The sequence below is a fragment of the Aricia agestis genome, chromosome 4 (assembly GCF_905147365.1).
Source record: "Aricia agestis chromosome 4, ilAriAges1.1, whole genome shotgun sequence".
In the NCBI taxonomy this organism is placed as follows: Eukaryota; Metazoa; Arthropoda; class Insecta; order Lepidoptera; family Lycaenidae; genus Aricia; species Aricia agestis.
This window is the reverse complement of record NC_056409.1, coordinates 5,545,319-5,562,271: the sequence shown is the minus strand read 5'-3', so window position 1 is coordinate 5,562,271 and position 16,953 is coordinate 5,545,319. Positions and strand designations below refer to the sequence as shown.

At 33.4% G+C, this 16,953-nt stretch overlaps 1 protein-coding gene across 2 annotated transcripts in view; it reads left to right on the top strand.

Moving 5' to 3' along the window:
* The first annotated feature begins 3,424 nt into the window (after window positions 1–3,424).
* The window catches only part of LOC121726535 (alpha-N-acetylgalactosaminidase), a 53,070-nt gene continuing 39,541 nt past the window's right edge, over window positions 3,425–16,953 (top strand). For both annotated transcript variants that reach the window (XM_042113938.1, XM_042113937.1), the window contains exon 1: window positions 3,425–3,548. The gene's annotated coding sequence lies outside the window, so the exon portion shown is untranslated. The remainder of the gene's footprint in view (window positions 3,549–16,953) is intronic.

Genomic DNA, 16,953 nt, shown 5'->3' with positions numbered 1-16,953 from the left:
GTTATTTTGCTTTTAAATTAAACTTTACATAATAATAATTTATTTTTGGTATTAATTATCAGTAAAAACAAGTCGTGGAAATAAAATTTATTTAACTCTTTTTATTTTGCTTTTAAATTAAACTTTACATAATAATAATTTATTTTTGGTATTAATTATCAGTAAAAACAAGTCGTGGAAATAAAATTTATTTAACTCTTTTTTTGCAAATTTCGTAAAATAAAATTTATTATTTACTGTGCATTCTAAAATCTAAATATATTTCATATTTTAGTAGAACTTTTTATTTTATAAAAGATTCAGGTAAGATGCACAAAACGAAACGCAATATTTTACGTAAATAATTTCCCATTTATTAATGAAAGTCGGCATTTAGAATATTAAATGTTAGTGGTGGTAAATGCTACCAAATGTAGGCAAACACGTAATTCTGTCTCTAAACATAGTACTTATATAAATATTGATCTTTACTGAGATTACTTAATATTTTTATGTAATAATATCGTACTGTCGTACCTTCACTATACGTACCTATTCAGTAACAAATACTCCTACAAAATTATAAAAAGAAAGAATTTGCAGAATGAACGAAAATATAGTACGTACTTACTTCTATTTGTATACTTATTACTTACCTAAATATAAGTTTTTCTGCCAAAATATAATTCATTTATAGACTTTTATTTCTGCTTTTATTAAAATATATTAATTAATACCTTTAGAATATATCACAAACATTTTACGAAATAATGTAAAAAATAATTAAGTAAAACAAGCTCGAAACTACATAAAAAAAATTAATAAACTTGAAAAAATTTATTTTTCAAGTTCAAACCATTAAAGTAACATAATAATATTATGATACTCAAAATAATTTGCTTCCCAGGTCCTTAAAAGCTAACGTTAGCAATCTAGGACGATACCTTAATAGATTTAGGCATACAACCTACAATATTATCGTAAGGTGCAGTCGACCGCCTTGAATCTATAATAGAGTCCTTTCTAAACGGAAATCTTCGAGGAGTCGTTGGGAAATTACACGGTTCCCACGGCTCGTATCTTAGATGATTAATACAATCATTTAATACAGACACTCCGAAATAGGTGTTAGTGAAGTTTAACGGATTAGTAATGCAACTGTAAATGCATAACAATGGAGAAATATTATGTTTTAAAGGCTCTATAGGTAGAGACTAGAGAACACCTATATAATAAGAGCCACGTTTGCCTGGGCCATTCTAATCCATGGCTTTAACCTTAATATCGTTATTATCTCTTTCGTTATTCGTATTTCTGCACGGAGACGATATTTTGAAAAATAAAGTACTAGGATTGACGCGAACTTGTAAAATTATAGTTGGCGAATTTAACAATATTTTGGCGTGAGGGTTTGCGTGTTATAATATACGAGCTTCTGCCCGCGGCTTCGCTCGCGTTAAGAAGTATTATTATATACAAACTTTCATCCCCTATTTTAACCCTTTGGGGGTAGAGTTGATCAAAATCCTTTCTTAGCGGATGCCTACGTCATAATATCTACCTGCATCCCAAATTTCAGCCCGATCGGTCCAGTGGTTTGGGCTGTGCGTTGATAGATCACCATGTCAGTCAGTCACCTTTGAGTTTTTTATTATATATAGATTATGAGGTCCGTATAAGTCCTGAGAACTGAGAAGATTATTTCAGCCGGTTTGTTACGAGTTAAACGACATTGCAAAATATAGATTCGATCACAAATATATTGTAACACAATAACGAAGTATCAGTTTCACAATGGAATGTAGAGATTAAGGAGTTCTATATTCGGAATTCTCTATTAGGATATTAAGTACTTTGGTATATTGTTTGAACAACATACTGAGATCTGCAGTACAGTTTATTTTTCGATAAAAAACAAGATAAGTATGAACTACCAGTAGTTTCAACAAATATAATTTTCATTATTTTTTATAGAAAAAAAAGGCCCAGGGCCTAGTTTGATAATATATGGTAGATATACCTAAGTATATCATTTATAAGTATATATTTTACTTTAATGTAAATACTAAGAGCAAGCACAAGTTGAATTTCAATTTCCAGTCCTTCTGAAAATAATCAGTATATTACAGTAAAAATTATGTACAAAATTTCATACAAAACTAAAGCCCAACCGAAAATTGATGAATTCTTATTGAACTCATCAATTTTCGGTTGGGCTTTAGTTTTGTTATTAAGAAAAAACTTGTTACTTCAAGTTTGCATACTTTTAATATAATATCATAGTGCCGTTAGCATACAGTTATACAATTTGATATATTATTATGTTTGCAATTAACATAACGGCTATGACATCCGCTACTAAAGCAAACTAATAAAAAATATTGTTTGGAAGTTCGAATTTAGCAATCACATTTTATTTATTAGTTTAGAATTTTATTTTAAAATAAATAAACGCTAGATATATTTCCATATTTATGAGGTTTTTTTTAATTATAAACGATCATTGAACTGTTCGGATCAAAAATATCGAATTTCAAACTTTCACGCTCCCCGAAATATTTTAACAGTTTGAGAACATTGAAATTAGATACGAGCTGCTTTTTGCAAATGGTTTTTTTATAATTCTAATTTTAGTAATTTTGCAGCCGTTGTGTTTACATTTTTGTCATAATACCTAACATGTTTCTGAAAACCATCAAACTGTATCAAGTTTTGCTTGCTACGATCATAGCGCACTGATTCATCAGGTGCTGACTGTACATTTTTATGAAATTAAAACTACTTTATGTCCTTGCCCGGCCACTTAGGGTGGGTTGCACCAGAGGCGTGGTTAAAGTTAAAGTTATGGTTATAGCTAAGGCTAACTTTAACTTTAAACTTAACTTTAACCACAGAATTTGACAGATGACAGCTGGTCCGACAAGGCTTGAAATGAACGTAGGCGGGGACGCTGCTGTTAAAGGAGAACTGTCAAAAATGGCGTTTTTGTATGTTGACAGCGTTAGTTCCTTTTTTCACCACTTTCATTCAAAGCGTTGTCGAGCTCAAATGGCGTTCATTTTTGACTTTAACCAAAGATTTGACATTTTGCATTGTAGTTAAAATTAAAGTTATAGTTAAAGTTACAGTTAAATATTAACTTTATGTTTTCACCTCATTCAGTATATCAAATTTCACCAATATTGGTTCAACGGTTAGAGCGCGAAAGGCAGTTTAAGGTACTTACAGACCGACACATTTTCGCATTTATGATATTAGCTAGCATAGTTTGTACTTCCACAAACTTTTGTACGGATCCTGTCGCCAAATTATATTCCCAAGGATCCCCGAATCCTAGCCAAATGTCAAAGACACTGAAACGGGTTTGTCAAAAGCTCGGAAACTGTATGCTGTTTATAATAACGCAGCGGTCATCGGTCCTCGCTTTCAAGTTTCAGTTGCTCAGTCGACGCGTCGTGGGCAGCGCCGTCGCACGCGTACAGACTATATCCGAACCGCAACGAATTCGGTAGTGACGAAGGTGTTGCCTGTTAAAAAAAAGGATTTGCACTACGTCGTCTCCCTTTACGGTGAGTGAAAATCGGAAAAATATTTTTTTTGTGTAAACGTAGGGTAATCTACCCCGTCGCTGGGAACCATTTCGTTATTATTGGTAGCTTAGATTTTTGATGAAACTACTAGAAATGCTATTAAAGTAAATAATAGCATTTTTGTAGTATAAAATAAAAAAAAAAGAAGCCAAAACTATAGTGTAGTATAGTACTGCTTTCTTATTTTTTTATTCGTATAAAGTAAGTAAAAAATATTTTTAGGCTAAGATTAAATTTGTTCAGAACGAGATGTTGGCTGTGGAGTATAATCGAGTTAATTCTGTTGCATCACGGCATAGCGTGCTTGTGTGAGAATGTATAATTTCTTTTTCTATTTCCCAAATGAAAACGAGTTCGAAGAACCATTTATTTATGGTTATATTAATAATGTTTTCTTAGGAGCGATGTATGTTTGTTTTTATTAATTTAATTCAGAGATTAAATAATGGAAACACGAAGAAGAATTGTTGCCGGTAGCTACACAATTGCAACAAATAATTTACGATATAAACCTTTAATGAATTAAAAAAAACCTTCAGTATCAACTTTTCGTCCTTTAAAATATTTACTAAATATTACTTCCCAAAAACGTTTATGCAAATTGCTAATAAGTTTTGGCTATAAACGCAAAAAATCTTCACAATTATAACAATTATAGCTAATTTATTCAACAATTTATTCAAAAGAACAATAAGGTAATTTATATTTTTCAGTAGAATATATTTAAATATAGGCGTTACAAGGATAAATGTATTAATATCAAGTCCAAAAACTGCGTATCCTTAATAAATCGCACCCATTATTGCCGACAAGGCTGCAATTTATTTGTTCTAATCTCGATTTTAAAATCAAGCCCAAAAACGTAAGCTTAAAATTCGTATCAGACTCCGAATCTGAAAAAGCTTTAGACAACAGATCTGTAGATAGTATAATATAAGTATAACAATATTTTTATTATATTATTATACACAAATTTTAATCGAAATAAAACTTATAATTCGCCGCACAAGAAAAAAAGTAATAAAATTAATATTCTCATTATTTTATTCCAAACTCGAATAAAAAACTAGTCTCTTCACATAATAAAATGGTAAATAAAAAAAATAATAATTTCCATCGCAAGAAATCGATCGATCAGTTGTGCGGTAGAAAAGATATCAACGACTCGTGCGCGTTACGTAAGGTTTTTTCTCACGACAGGGAATATAGTTTTTTGGTCGCAATTGTATCAGTTTTGCTTTTATTGTATTCTCTATTGTGTAGCCACTTGTTTGTTATTGAACAGGTCATTTGCCAGTTCATTTTGTTATCTCCGGTTAGATAATATTTTTGATTAGCAACTGATCAAAAATGGTCTTTATTAGTCTAGATTCAATAATATTGCCTACATGGGCTTCTTTTTATTCCCTATTATTAATTATTTATTGCATAAGATTTACATTAATACTTAAACTAAATTATGTCGTGTAATATATTTACAAACTGTTAAATTTAAAGTTATGTTAAATTAAATTAATATCCTTGAAACATAAACGAAATTTCCTATCTGTATCCTAATGGCTAATAGTCACAATTTAATTATTTTAAATTTTAATTTAATTTAAATAAAGTAATGAATATTTGCCACAGCTATTCCGATATTTAAGAGGAATAACTAATTATATGTACATAATAATATTATAATAATTAAATTATCAATGATATTTTATACAATATTTTTAACAATATTTTGTTAACTATAATAATAATATCTATGGACGCTTCACACCGCGTCAGTCTGGCCCCGTGCTAACTTGTGTATATATATATATATATATATATATATATATATATATATATATATATATATATATATATATATATATACTTTTATACTATACATAATATATTTAAGATTTTTATTATATTATACACACATTTAATACACCATTCATGACCCAGGAACTTTGAAAACTTTTTGTGCCCTTGGCGGGATTCGTACCCGCGACCCCCGGCTTGAGCTACCAAAAGCCCACCAACTGAGCCACAGAGGTCGTCATAATATAACATTATGTACCCTTATTTACCAGTGGCAGTGGGTTAAAGGTAATCGTGAACTAAGTATTATATTATCTATCTCTAATGCTCCTGCTCCACCTGCGTTAGCGTTATAGTAAATTATTACAACTCGAGACTGACGGCGACCATTGTTTGTGCGACGATATAGCGATGGATGTTGCCATGGTAATATACTTATTTAGTCACTTCAATAAAATAATATGGGCGAAATACTTTATATGGCAAAACACTAGACTGGCCTGGTTTTAATGAAACCGGCCACCGTCACCGAAACTGGTGTGGGAGTTATTATGGCAAAACAACGTTTGCCGGGACAGCTAGTTGTATGTATAAAGCAGAATAGACAATATAGACAAAATTTTGCTAATCGTTTTTTTTTCAAACTTCAACTTTTCATAACTTAAGGACAGTATTAAAAATAATAATAATATAATATGTACGATAGTCATTAATTAAATTGTGAGTAAAATAACTTCAGTCAATTAAAGTAACCATCTTAATAAGTCTGCTAGATATTTTCCGAAAAAGGCAATACAGAACGTTAAGTGGCAAACGGCTAATGATTCCCTCAATTTACCACATTTTACCTGACCATTATCAGGAAATTTCGCAATTTACTATCTGGGCCCCGATTCTTATAGTTAGAATGTCCCTTCTATCGCGGGCTGTCTTGCTAGCTAGCTTGAAATAACGATAATATGCTGTTTTACTTTTATTTGGGCTTGTCGACACCTTTCTAGTATAGTATAATCTAAGAAGAGTTAAGAACCATTAAAAACAAGGATATCTAATATATAAAATTCTCGTGTCACAGTTTTCGTTGCCATACTCCTCCGAAACGGCTTGACCGATTCTCATGAAATTTTGTGAGCATGTTGAGTAGGTCTGAGAATCGGCCAACATCTATTTTTCATACAAAAAAAAATATATGGCAAAACAACATTGCCGGGACAGCTAGTTGACTTTATATAAATCTATTCGAGGTCCGCTTTCTTTGTCTGTTACATGAATTTTCCAATATGTCAGACAAAGACAAGCGACGACTTTAAACTCATCATATGTTGATTAGTAGGAAGGTACAAGTCAATTTTACACACAAAAACATACTCTACGTATTACAAAATAGTCTTTTGAACAGATCCGCGATATGTATAATGGTCCACTTACCCTGGGTCACAGTATGTACCTAAGTACAGATATGAAATCTCGCATATTTTATCAAATGTCCAAACGCGGCTCGCTTTGAGGAGATCTTAGTAGCATTCGGTGTATCTCTTTGTAACTTTAATGCCGAGTAATAAAAGCAGTAAGGTATAAAAGCGCATTATTATATCTGTCGGCAGTACATGTTAGATCTTAAACTAGGGTTATACGGTCAGTCTGGAGTCAGTTCAGTCCATCAGTTTGGTCAGGAATGATAGGAGAATGATCGTCTAACCGGTTGATTGACGGACTGATATTTTTTTTATTAGGTATATTGTATTTTTCAGCCATAATTCTGGCGTCAGTCTCAGACTAATGGACGGAACTGATGCATGAAATTACTGATGAAATTACTTTTATTGCCTGTTTACTATCTGTGCTGATATGCGCTAAATGACATAAAATGCGAGTGCTACGTACTAACTTCTGAGTACTAAACCTTGTAAACAGTGGGCTAAGACCTTGAGACATTTAATTAATTATTATTGATATTTATTTAACGACTTACATAAATGATTAATTATTTCTTGTATCTGTATGACTTATGATGTTTAAAGCAATAAGTTTGTGTTTCATTAATTTAGAAAATAATTAAGAAATGCGCAATTTTAATTTCATTTTACAAAATATGAAAAGGAATCTTATCTTCTTTTTTATAATTTCAAAAAGTTATTGTTCAATAATATTTTTACATATTTAATTTTCCGACTAATTAAAGTTTACTTAAACATGGCAATAGCCTACAAACCGACATACACAAATGTTGCGTAAGCAAATAAAAGTAAGGCACAAAAATTGCGTGCATTCATTGAGGTTTGCCTACCGATCGCCCAAAGTAACCTTGTTATAGTTACGTAATGTATACTCAAGTTCATAGATGTATTGTGGTAGATTAAACATTAAAAATTTTAATGCATTGGATTCATAAATATTGGTATTAGTTTTTTGAAAATTTCTTAAAGTACATTTTTCAAAGTGAAGCGACTGTAGAGTTTAGGATGAAACGCCATTGCATTCCTAATACGTTTGTATACATTGTGGATAATATTAAAGATAATATTTACTTAAAAACATTTTGATAGAATATAAACCTCCCTTTTTATTAATGCACTTATTCAATGCACAGTCAAATAAAGCAGCAAATACATGAAATTCAATTGGAACGAAGAGCAAAACTATTAGTAATACTTTTGTAATATAATTTAAATATACTCGTATAATATAAAATACATAATATAATTTATCTACAATAGAACATCGTTGTTATAGTGTCTGCTCGCGCGGTTTTTCGCGCTGTTACGTGGAACTTTCACGCTCGCATGTCGCGGAACCGGACGGCCGGAAAAACATTTGTTGCGCTCGTTTAAGCGTACACTTTACTGCTGTGAGCTGGACGATGGCCATGTGACCATTAACTTATATTGTATGTTCCGAAATAAATCCCAGTATACTGGCCAGTGCTCAATCCGACGTCATGTTCCACTGGTGTGTCGCTAGATCAAGAGTAACGTATAATGACATCCCAACATTTCAATAAGGCGTCTATTTCAGAAGTAATTAATAGTATAGCGTCGATTCTAGATCTTATGAGCACGGGCCAGAATACTGGGTTAAATTAGGAACTTTATTGTTTTTTAAACTTTTATTTAATAACATTCCAAGATTTTATTACATACATAGTTACAAGTGCCCGAAGGAGTGAATGTAAATAGCTAGAGGATTGCATAAATCTGTTTATCTGTTTAAGTTTATGCAGATCTGCATTCGAAAAAATAAAACTCAACCGCTAAAGCATTCCTAAGATTGCACGATAGCATGTGTATTTAGACCCTAAAACGCTGTATAAATATCATACAGCATAGTAAACTTAGCCGGGTTTAAATTCGTTCAACACCGACTCAAGTTTTATTTGTGCGCAACATTATACATTTCTTTGCTACTGCAGGTTCTCTGAAACGCACTACTGTGTGTGTGTATGTGTGTGTGTGTGTGTCGATCAAGCTCAAAGATAGTCTACTATATTATGTATTTATCTAAGATACGAGTATATCATATATTATTATGTTGGATCAGATGGTTAATGCGTGGATAATGCTGAATAACAATATGACAGAGCAAAACATGGTCGGTCGCGTGAGATGATCTCTATGCGTGTGTCTATACAATATATTATGTCATGTGAGAACAGAGTCTTTGACCTTTGAAATAAATATGAAAGAAAATTTTCCTCGGAGCATTTCCTTACATTAATTTAGTTTTAATGATTTTACGGAAATAAACTTACAATATAATTATTTATTGTACTGAAAAACATTATTATTGTAATTGACAAAGGAAGTTAGAGCTAAACAGTAAATTTCTGTTTTACGACTATAAAATTACAAGTATCTATAAATAAGTAAGTATAAATAATATTGAATAAAGCCTGCTTAGTAAAGCCTAAAATAGAAATAAACGACTTCTTATTAATATAAAATGAGGTGTTTCGCCTACCTGGTATTAATTTAGTCGTCAGACAACACTCGAAGTAAACCAGGGCAGATTATGTAAGGTACCGTATATCTTTATGTACTGTATCGTGCTAGATAGCTTATGTCACCTGCAGAATATAAATAACTAGATTTTACAACATTGTGCAGACATTGGTATCGCGGTAACCGTATATTTTTCCGCGACAAAATGATCCCATAGTCTTTTCCACAAATACTTATGCTAATACTAAATTTCAAGAATCGATAAAGGATTACAAACATACAGATAGACGTATCTCTTCATTTATAATATTAGTATGGACAATGTTAAAGCTTTTTAATTTCTGAAAACAGAACCCATTATAGTCTTAATATGGTATCCATAAATTATTCCATAAAGGATGCGGAAGTCAAAACGCGCCGCCGGAAGTAAAAATCCATTTTTAATCATGGCGGCAATTCACCGGCCACCAATTTTAAACGGTATCGAGCCAGATCATATAGACCTTCAATAAACACATAAAATAGATCTTTGATCTAATTACAGATAATATTTAAATGTACTCAATTATGGTTTATAAAAGGGCGCGTTTTACGGGCGCAATTTCCTGAGAGCGTCCATGAAAATAAATCAAGCCTTTTCTTTCATAAATACGTAGAACGAAAGCGATAACATGATTTCTATTAAGCCCAGATGAATGAAAAGAACTAAAGTTTTAACTGAAAATATGACATTAATTAATATACATCTAGATAATTATTATACTGTAACTAACGCCTGGTTTATAAGGGTTTGGTTCAAGTTTATCTATTGTCTTGCGCTTTTGATTGGCTAACGTCAAAATATTAACCAATCAAAAACTGTTTCAAAACCAAATGAACCATTTATAAATAAATTGCTCTAAATTAAATGAACAATATTTCGTGAGTAAATAACGTTACGGAGTATAAGTAAAGTTATTCACAATTAGTAAATGCCTTACAGATACACTATAAATCAAGAACAACACGCGTTGATTTAGATACTTTTTAAAAATATTAATTAAATTCTGGACAGACATTGAAAGAATAGTTTCATTTTCCTTTGCTGAAAATATTTTTCGAGAAGTTTTATATTATACGAGTACTTTACTTAAAATATGTTTTTAGATATTGATTATTGACATGAAAAGGAAAACTAAGACCTAAAAATTAAATAAATTTTGAATGCATAGAAATACGTTTTCCATTCTTATTTTTAGTGATTATCCCGTAGCACTCGATTTCTTTTACTTTGACTTTGGAAGATCATTTGCAAAGACGTTTTTGCAACGTCTAAATTACAGAGCTCAAATTATGGTACAATGTTGCCTACGTGTGTACGAAACAAAGCCACATAGTGGCACAGACAGACGGTGTAATTTATCAAACCATAACAGGTTGCTACACCTGTGTGGGCATAATGCGTTCCCATCAAAACCCTGGTTGCCCAATCCTTTTGTTTCTAGTCTATGGTTTCAATTAAATTTAATTCATTACAAGTCATATGTAAATTAAAAACAAAGCAGCCCACACAAGCTCAAAATGTTTTAATCGTTTTTAATAGCACTTGAGTCTTGAAGGTTGCAGAAATCATGATCAATGGATTCTAAAAGTTACGAGCACAAACTTTGGAGCACAACGAAGTTATTTTTGAATTTTTCATACACGGTCATAAAGAAAACGTAAAGATATAGTAAATAGTGAATCCTAAGAGATAACTAATTAGTTAAACCGGCCCTTTAGCCAAGACATTTTCTTTTTCACTTCTTTATAGAGTCGCAAATCAAAATGTATGGAATTGACATAAGCTTTCGTTATAACGAGTATGAAGTTGACGTTCGAGGTTCGACTCGTCCAGTGTCAATTCCATACATTTACATCGGCGATTATAGAAGCAATTAAGAAAAGGTCTTGGCTACAGGCTCTGTTTTTACTATGTGCTTACAAAGGAAATAAATACAAGACAATGTAATAAAACAGTAATTGCACTAATTGTAATTTTTTCATTCAGAAAAAGCTTTAATTGCTACAAGTCATTATAAACTATAACAGACGCGTGTAAGGTATTATCTTGGTGAAATATTTGTTGATTTGAAGCCTCAAAAGTTTGCTGCTTTGCTAATAAATAGATCTAATGTTTATCAGCTCATGTCATATCAGCTACGATAGTTACACAATGTTTAGTCTTTGTCTAATATGTAGAAATTGAAAGACAAAGATAAAAGATAGTTTTTTTTAAATGAAATAAGGGGGCAAACGAGCAAACGGGTCACCTGATGGAAAGCAACTTACGTCGCCCATGGACACTAGCAACATCAGAAGAGCTGCAGGTGCGTTGCCGGCCTTTTAAGAGGAAATAGGGTAATAGGGGAGGGTAGGGATGGGAAGGGAAGGGAAGGGAATAGGGGAGGGTAGGTAAGGGAATAGGGTAGGGGATTGGGCCTCCGGTAAACTCACTCACTCGGCGAAACACAGTGCAAGCGCTGTTTCAGGCCGGTTTTCTGTGAGAACGTGGTATTTCTCCGGTCGAGCCGGCCTATTCGTGCCGAAGCATGGCTCTCCCACGTCTAAAATTGATTGATCGTTTGATAATTGATTGAAAGACAAAGACAAAACATCGTTTTAAGTATAACGTCTTTATACGTAAGTAGCGTATTTTTTTTTGTAAGCGGGCACATTTTCTGCATGGCATGACAATCATTGTATTCCAAATCCAAATTCCAATGACAAAGATAGAGAATTATAAAGTTGAAACAAAAGAATTAAAAGATAATTTCAGTGGCATTATGAATCTTATATGCAAATGAGACATTATTTCATGATTACACACAGTTTATTATTCTTGTAAGATTTTGTCATGTAACTATTTAACAGTAAATAGTTTAAGAAAGCCTCTACTGATAAATTTGGTGTCATTAGTCTTGTGATGTAGAAAAACAATTTTCTAAGAGAAAAATACCGGATTTGATAAATATGTAGATTCTTAAGCTTAGGTTAAATATGAAGAGAACCTATACGCTATATGGTAATTACTGTGACGGTGACGGAGACCGTCACATTTCAGAAGGATACGTCCGTACAATCGAAAAAATTGAATTATACTCGTAGGTAGATACCAATCCTAGCCCTAAGTCTTAACTCAGCCCGACCAAATTACACCATAATTATTAGCATATTGATAACATCCATACTTAATATTATAAACGCGAATGTGTGTCTGCCTGTCTGTTACTTCTTCACGCCCAAACCGCTGAACCGATTTAGCTGAATTTTGGTATATAGATATTTAGAGTCTTGGGAAAGGGGACATAGGATACTTTTTATCCCGGAAAAATGTACGGTTCTCGCGCGATAGACGAGTTTTGGCGCAACAGGGTTGCGGGCGTCATCTAGTGTAGTTGTCACAACACTCACAGTATATTTCATTTATCATAGGACAAAATCCGGTTTCCTTGGACGCACCTTATTTTTTTTTGGACGCACCTGACATTTCTTTCCGGGTTCGAAGACTGTATGTACGTTTTTTAAAATGGCTCTGTAAATCTCTACAGTCACATCCCACTGTGTCCAAAAGGAAGTTATTAATTCTTTTTTTACTATGACGAATGCGGTTTTATTTTGTATTTAACTACAATTCAGCACTGTATACACTGACGAAGCACAATTAAGTGAATTTTTTGCTCTTCTTTGTGACCGGGTTGCGGAAATAATTGTTGGTTTTCCTCGAAGCGATAACCTTTCATATAAGGAATAATTAATATGCACTCGCAGGTCATCACAGATATTGATGGTGTGTTGATGATAACTTTTTTAAATAATTTTGAGCATTTCCTTTTTAAAATACTTCTCTTTAATTCTTTAACTTATAATACTGCATTCTCAAATTAAACAACCCTTGCTAATTATAACTTGCCCAATTTATCTTGATAAACCCAGGGGCTATCTAGAAACAAAACATTCCTAAGATTAACCACAAAACACTTTTAACACTGTGGATCTTTTATAACAAACAAAAACGGAAGCAACATCGCATCGTCTACATTCCTGACTTCCTTTATCAATTTTAATAAACATAACGAGGTCTATCGAAATAAAAATTTCACGGTCCATCGTAATGAATCGATCGAATTAACAGTATCGATATTTGTATACGTGGATGTTGAAACCGTGAATAATCGCTTAACACGACTCGTAGGTACCTACTGTTTTTGTACAGCCTTTGTTGAGTTATTTGCATATCATTCACAAGTTGAGCAAGGACTTGGGAGAAACTTTTGTGCACACAATACAACATACGAATATGACCTAGGTTTTTTTTTATGAAATAAGGGGGCAAACGAGCAAACGGGCAACATCAGAAGAGCTCTGTAGCTCTTCTGATGTTGCGAGTGTCCATGGGCGACGGTAGTTGCTTTCCATCAGGCGACCCGTTTGCTCGTTTGCCCCCTTATTTCATACAACAAAGGGTGGCAACGCACCTGTGTGCGTTGCCAGCCCTTGTTCTTAGGTTAGCTGATGCTGCAAGTGTCCATGCTCTTCTGAGCTGCAGGTGCGTTGCCGGCCTTTTAAGAGGGAATAGGGTAATAGGGGAGAGTAGGGATGGGAAGGGAATGGAATAGGGGAGGGTAGGGATGGAAAGGGAATGGAATAGGTGAGGGTAGGGAAGGGAATATGGTAGGGGATTGGGCCTCCGGTAAACTCACTCACTCGGCGAAACCCAGCGCAAGCGCTGTTTCACGCCGGTTTTCTGTGAGAACGTGGTATTTCTCCGGTCGAGCCGGCCCATTCGTGCCGAAGCAATGCTCTCCCATGTCTCTGATAGTATGTACTATCAGAGAAGTTGATTCCTAAGCAGATGGCGGACCGAAGTAATTTGGTCACGTTAAGTCAAACCCAGCCGACCGATCACAGATAACATTGAATTAACATAAGCCGACCACAAATCACAATATGACGTAGGTCCGTAAACTGCCTAGGAATCGAGGTCCTCGATGGTACAATATAGATTTATAAATCACTAGATGACGCCTTCAACTCATAACTCTTCTCGATCTTCAACTCGTAACCGTACATTTTTTTGGGATAAAAAGTATCCTATATGTCCTCTCCCGGGGCTTAAAGTATCCATACCAATTTTCAGAAAAATCAGTTCCGCGGTTGGGTCGTAAAGAGGTGACAGAGAGACCGACAGACAAACTTTCGCATTTATGATTTTAGTGTGCATAACGAACTTTAGTATGAACTAGATGACAACCGCAACTCCGTTGCACCAAAATTCGTTTATCGCGCGGGAACCGTACATTTTTCCGGGATAAACACTATCCTATGTCCTTTCTCGGGACTCAAAGTATCTCCATGCCAAATTTCAGCAAAATCGGTTCAGCGGTTCGAGCGTGAAGAGGTAACAGACAGACAGACAGACAAACAGACGGACAGACAGACACACTTTCGCATTTATAATATTAGTATGGAAGTATGGATTAGGCAGAAACCCAGTGTTTCAAAACATTACTCATTACTCAATGTACTATCAGAGACGTTGATTCCTATGCAAATCGGGGACCTAAGTAGTTTGGTTGCGTTACGTCAAACCCAGCTGACAGATCACAATTAACATTGAATTGACATATTCCACCAAATAACGTTGGTCTGTCAATTGCAAAGGAATCAACTCCTCGATGGTACCTAAATATTCGCTAATTGTTACAACTTTCTTTTTTAACAGGTTTCAATGAAATCTTCCTCATTTTACGCCAACGTGGATAACAAGTTTTGTCTTCCTAATTGAATTATTCAATTTTAATTTACGTCATACGTGGCTACCGTATACAACTTTGTAGCAGAAATATTTTTATACTAAATTTTTCATAGTAAGATTTAAGTTAGAACTATAAATTATCGCTGCATGCAAAGTAACGTCATAGTCCACAATCCATAGACCATATTATATTGTAAAAACGCCATAGAGTTATTAATTGCAACCTTTAACTCTATTTAATTCAATTACTCTAGTTCTATCTACTGTACTTCTCGGTATCTCACTTGTAATTCTGTTTTTATAATTTAATACGATTATGTACAATTAGATTACATACAATGAAATTATCAACAATTATGTGATAATCGTACAATATAATTAAATACACCGCCTGCACACAGCGAGCCGCGAATAAAATCGAAAGTAGTGAAAACAAATGCCAGCGAGCTGTGATGCAATCGGACTAATGAGACATGTGCTTCAAAATTAAACCTTATCACAAACAGATAAAATGGCAATTACGATAGCCATATCACGTCTTGTAAAGCGGAAAATTGTTTTTTTTTTCATCGGAAATGAGCATGTGGCTTAGGAGGCCATAAATGATATATGACCACTAAAACCGCAGATAATAAATTATAGATAACAAGATACTAAATCTTAGACTCTATCTCGTATATTAAAGGGTCAATCAAATTCTGTCAATACATCAACGAATGGTTAACATTAATCTTACTCTTACAAAATTTCTTTAGAAAATCCGATCTTTACTACATTTAAGAAAAGAACTCTGTGGTAGAATAATAATTATTATGATGATAGAGTAGAATAACAATAGAAGTTATGAAAAGTGTTGCCATTTTGTAAGCAGGTAGAGTTCTGACTTCTGCTTCATTCTAAAAATCTTAGAGGCTCGTTAATCATGCAATAGCTGATTAAGGAATGATTTTCTCCGATGTTGTATTAGCTATTATAGAAGATAGGGGTCAGGAGAGGCCTATGCCAACGAGGCGACCACATTGTGCTGAGCAAACTACTGAATAGGTAGAGAAAATTCTTTTGTTTTAAAACTACGAAACAATGATAGAATAAAGGCTTTTATTATTATTATTTATGGAGAAAGAGATTTTTACTTTATCGTTCATAGATTATTTAATTATTATTATTATTTCTTTCGGCTCTTCTTCCATATAACTCTCTATCATATTATGTGTGCCTCTGTATAAATAATCCATCGGCATGAATCAATATACAAACGAGATGTATAATAATTGATAACGACGTGATCAATATGTATATGTTTATCACTGTCACGTGTTGTATCATCATCTATCAAATTATTCAATGAGTCAATTGATTTAGGAGCTGAATGGTGCCAGTGATTCAAGAGGTGTCTGATTGTCTGTGTTTTGACTTTTGGACGTGCTTTACGGTCATAGAATCAATCAAATCAAATCAAATCAAAAATATTTTTATTCGGAGTAATTTTTTTACAAAAACTTTACCGAACGTCGATACTACGGTGCCTACCACCGGTTCGGGAACTAACCCGGCGAGAAGAACCGGCGTAAGAAACTCGCACGGGGCCATCTTTTACTAAAAAGATGGAAAATTACAATTTAAAACATATACAGTACAACACGGTCACATTAACCTGACGCACCACTGGAATGTATATGCAAGCTTCGTAATGACGTCATCACCATGCGTCTAGTTAATTTGACTGTGTTATATAACAATATTATCACTAAGAGCTATTTACAATAGGAATTATGAAAAATATTCTAGTAGCCTATAAGAACCACCCTATTCCCAAGGTGTGTTGTCGTCGATGAAATCATTGATTTTATAATAAGCTTTAGTACACAAACGT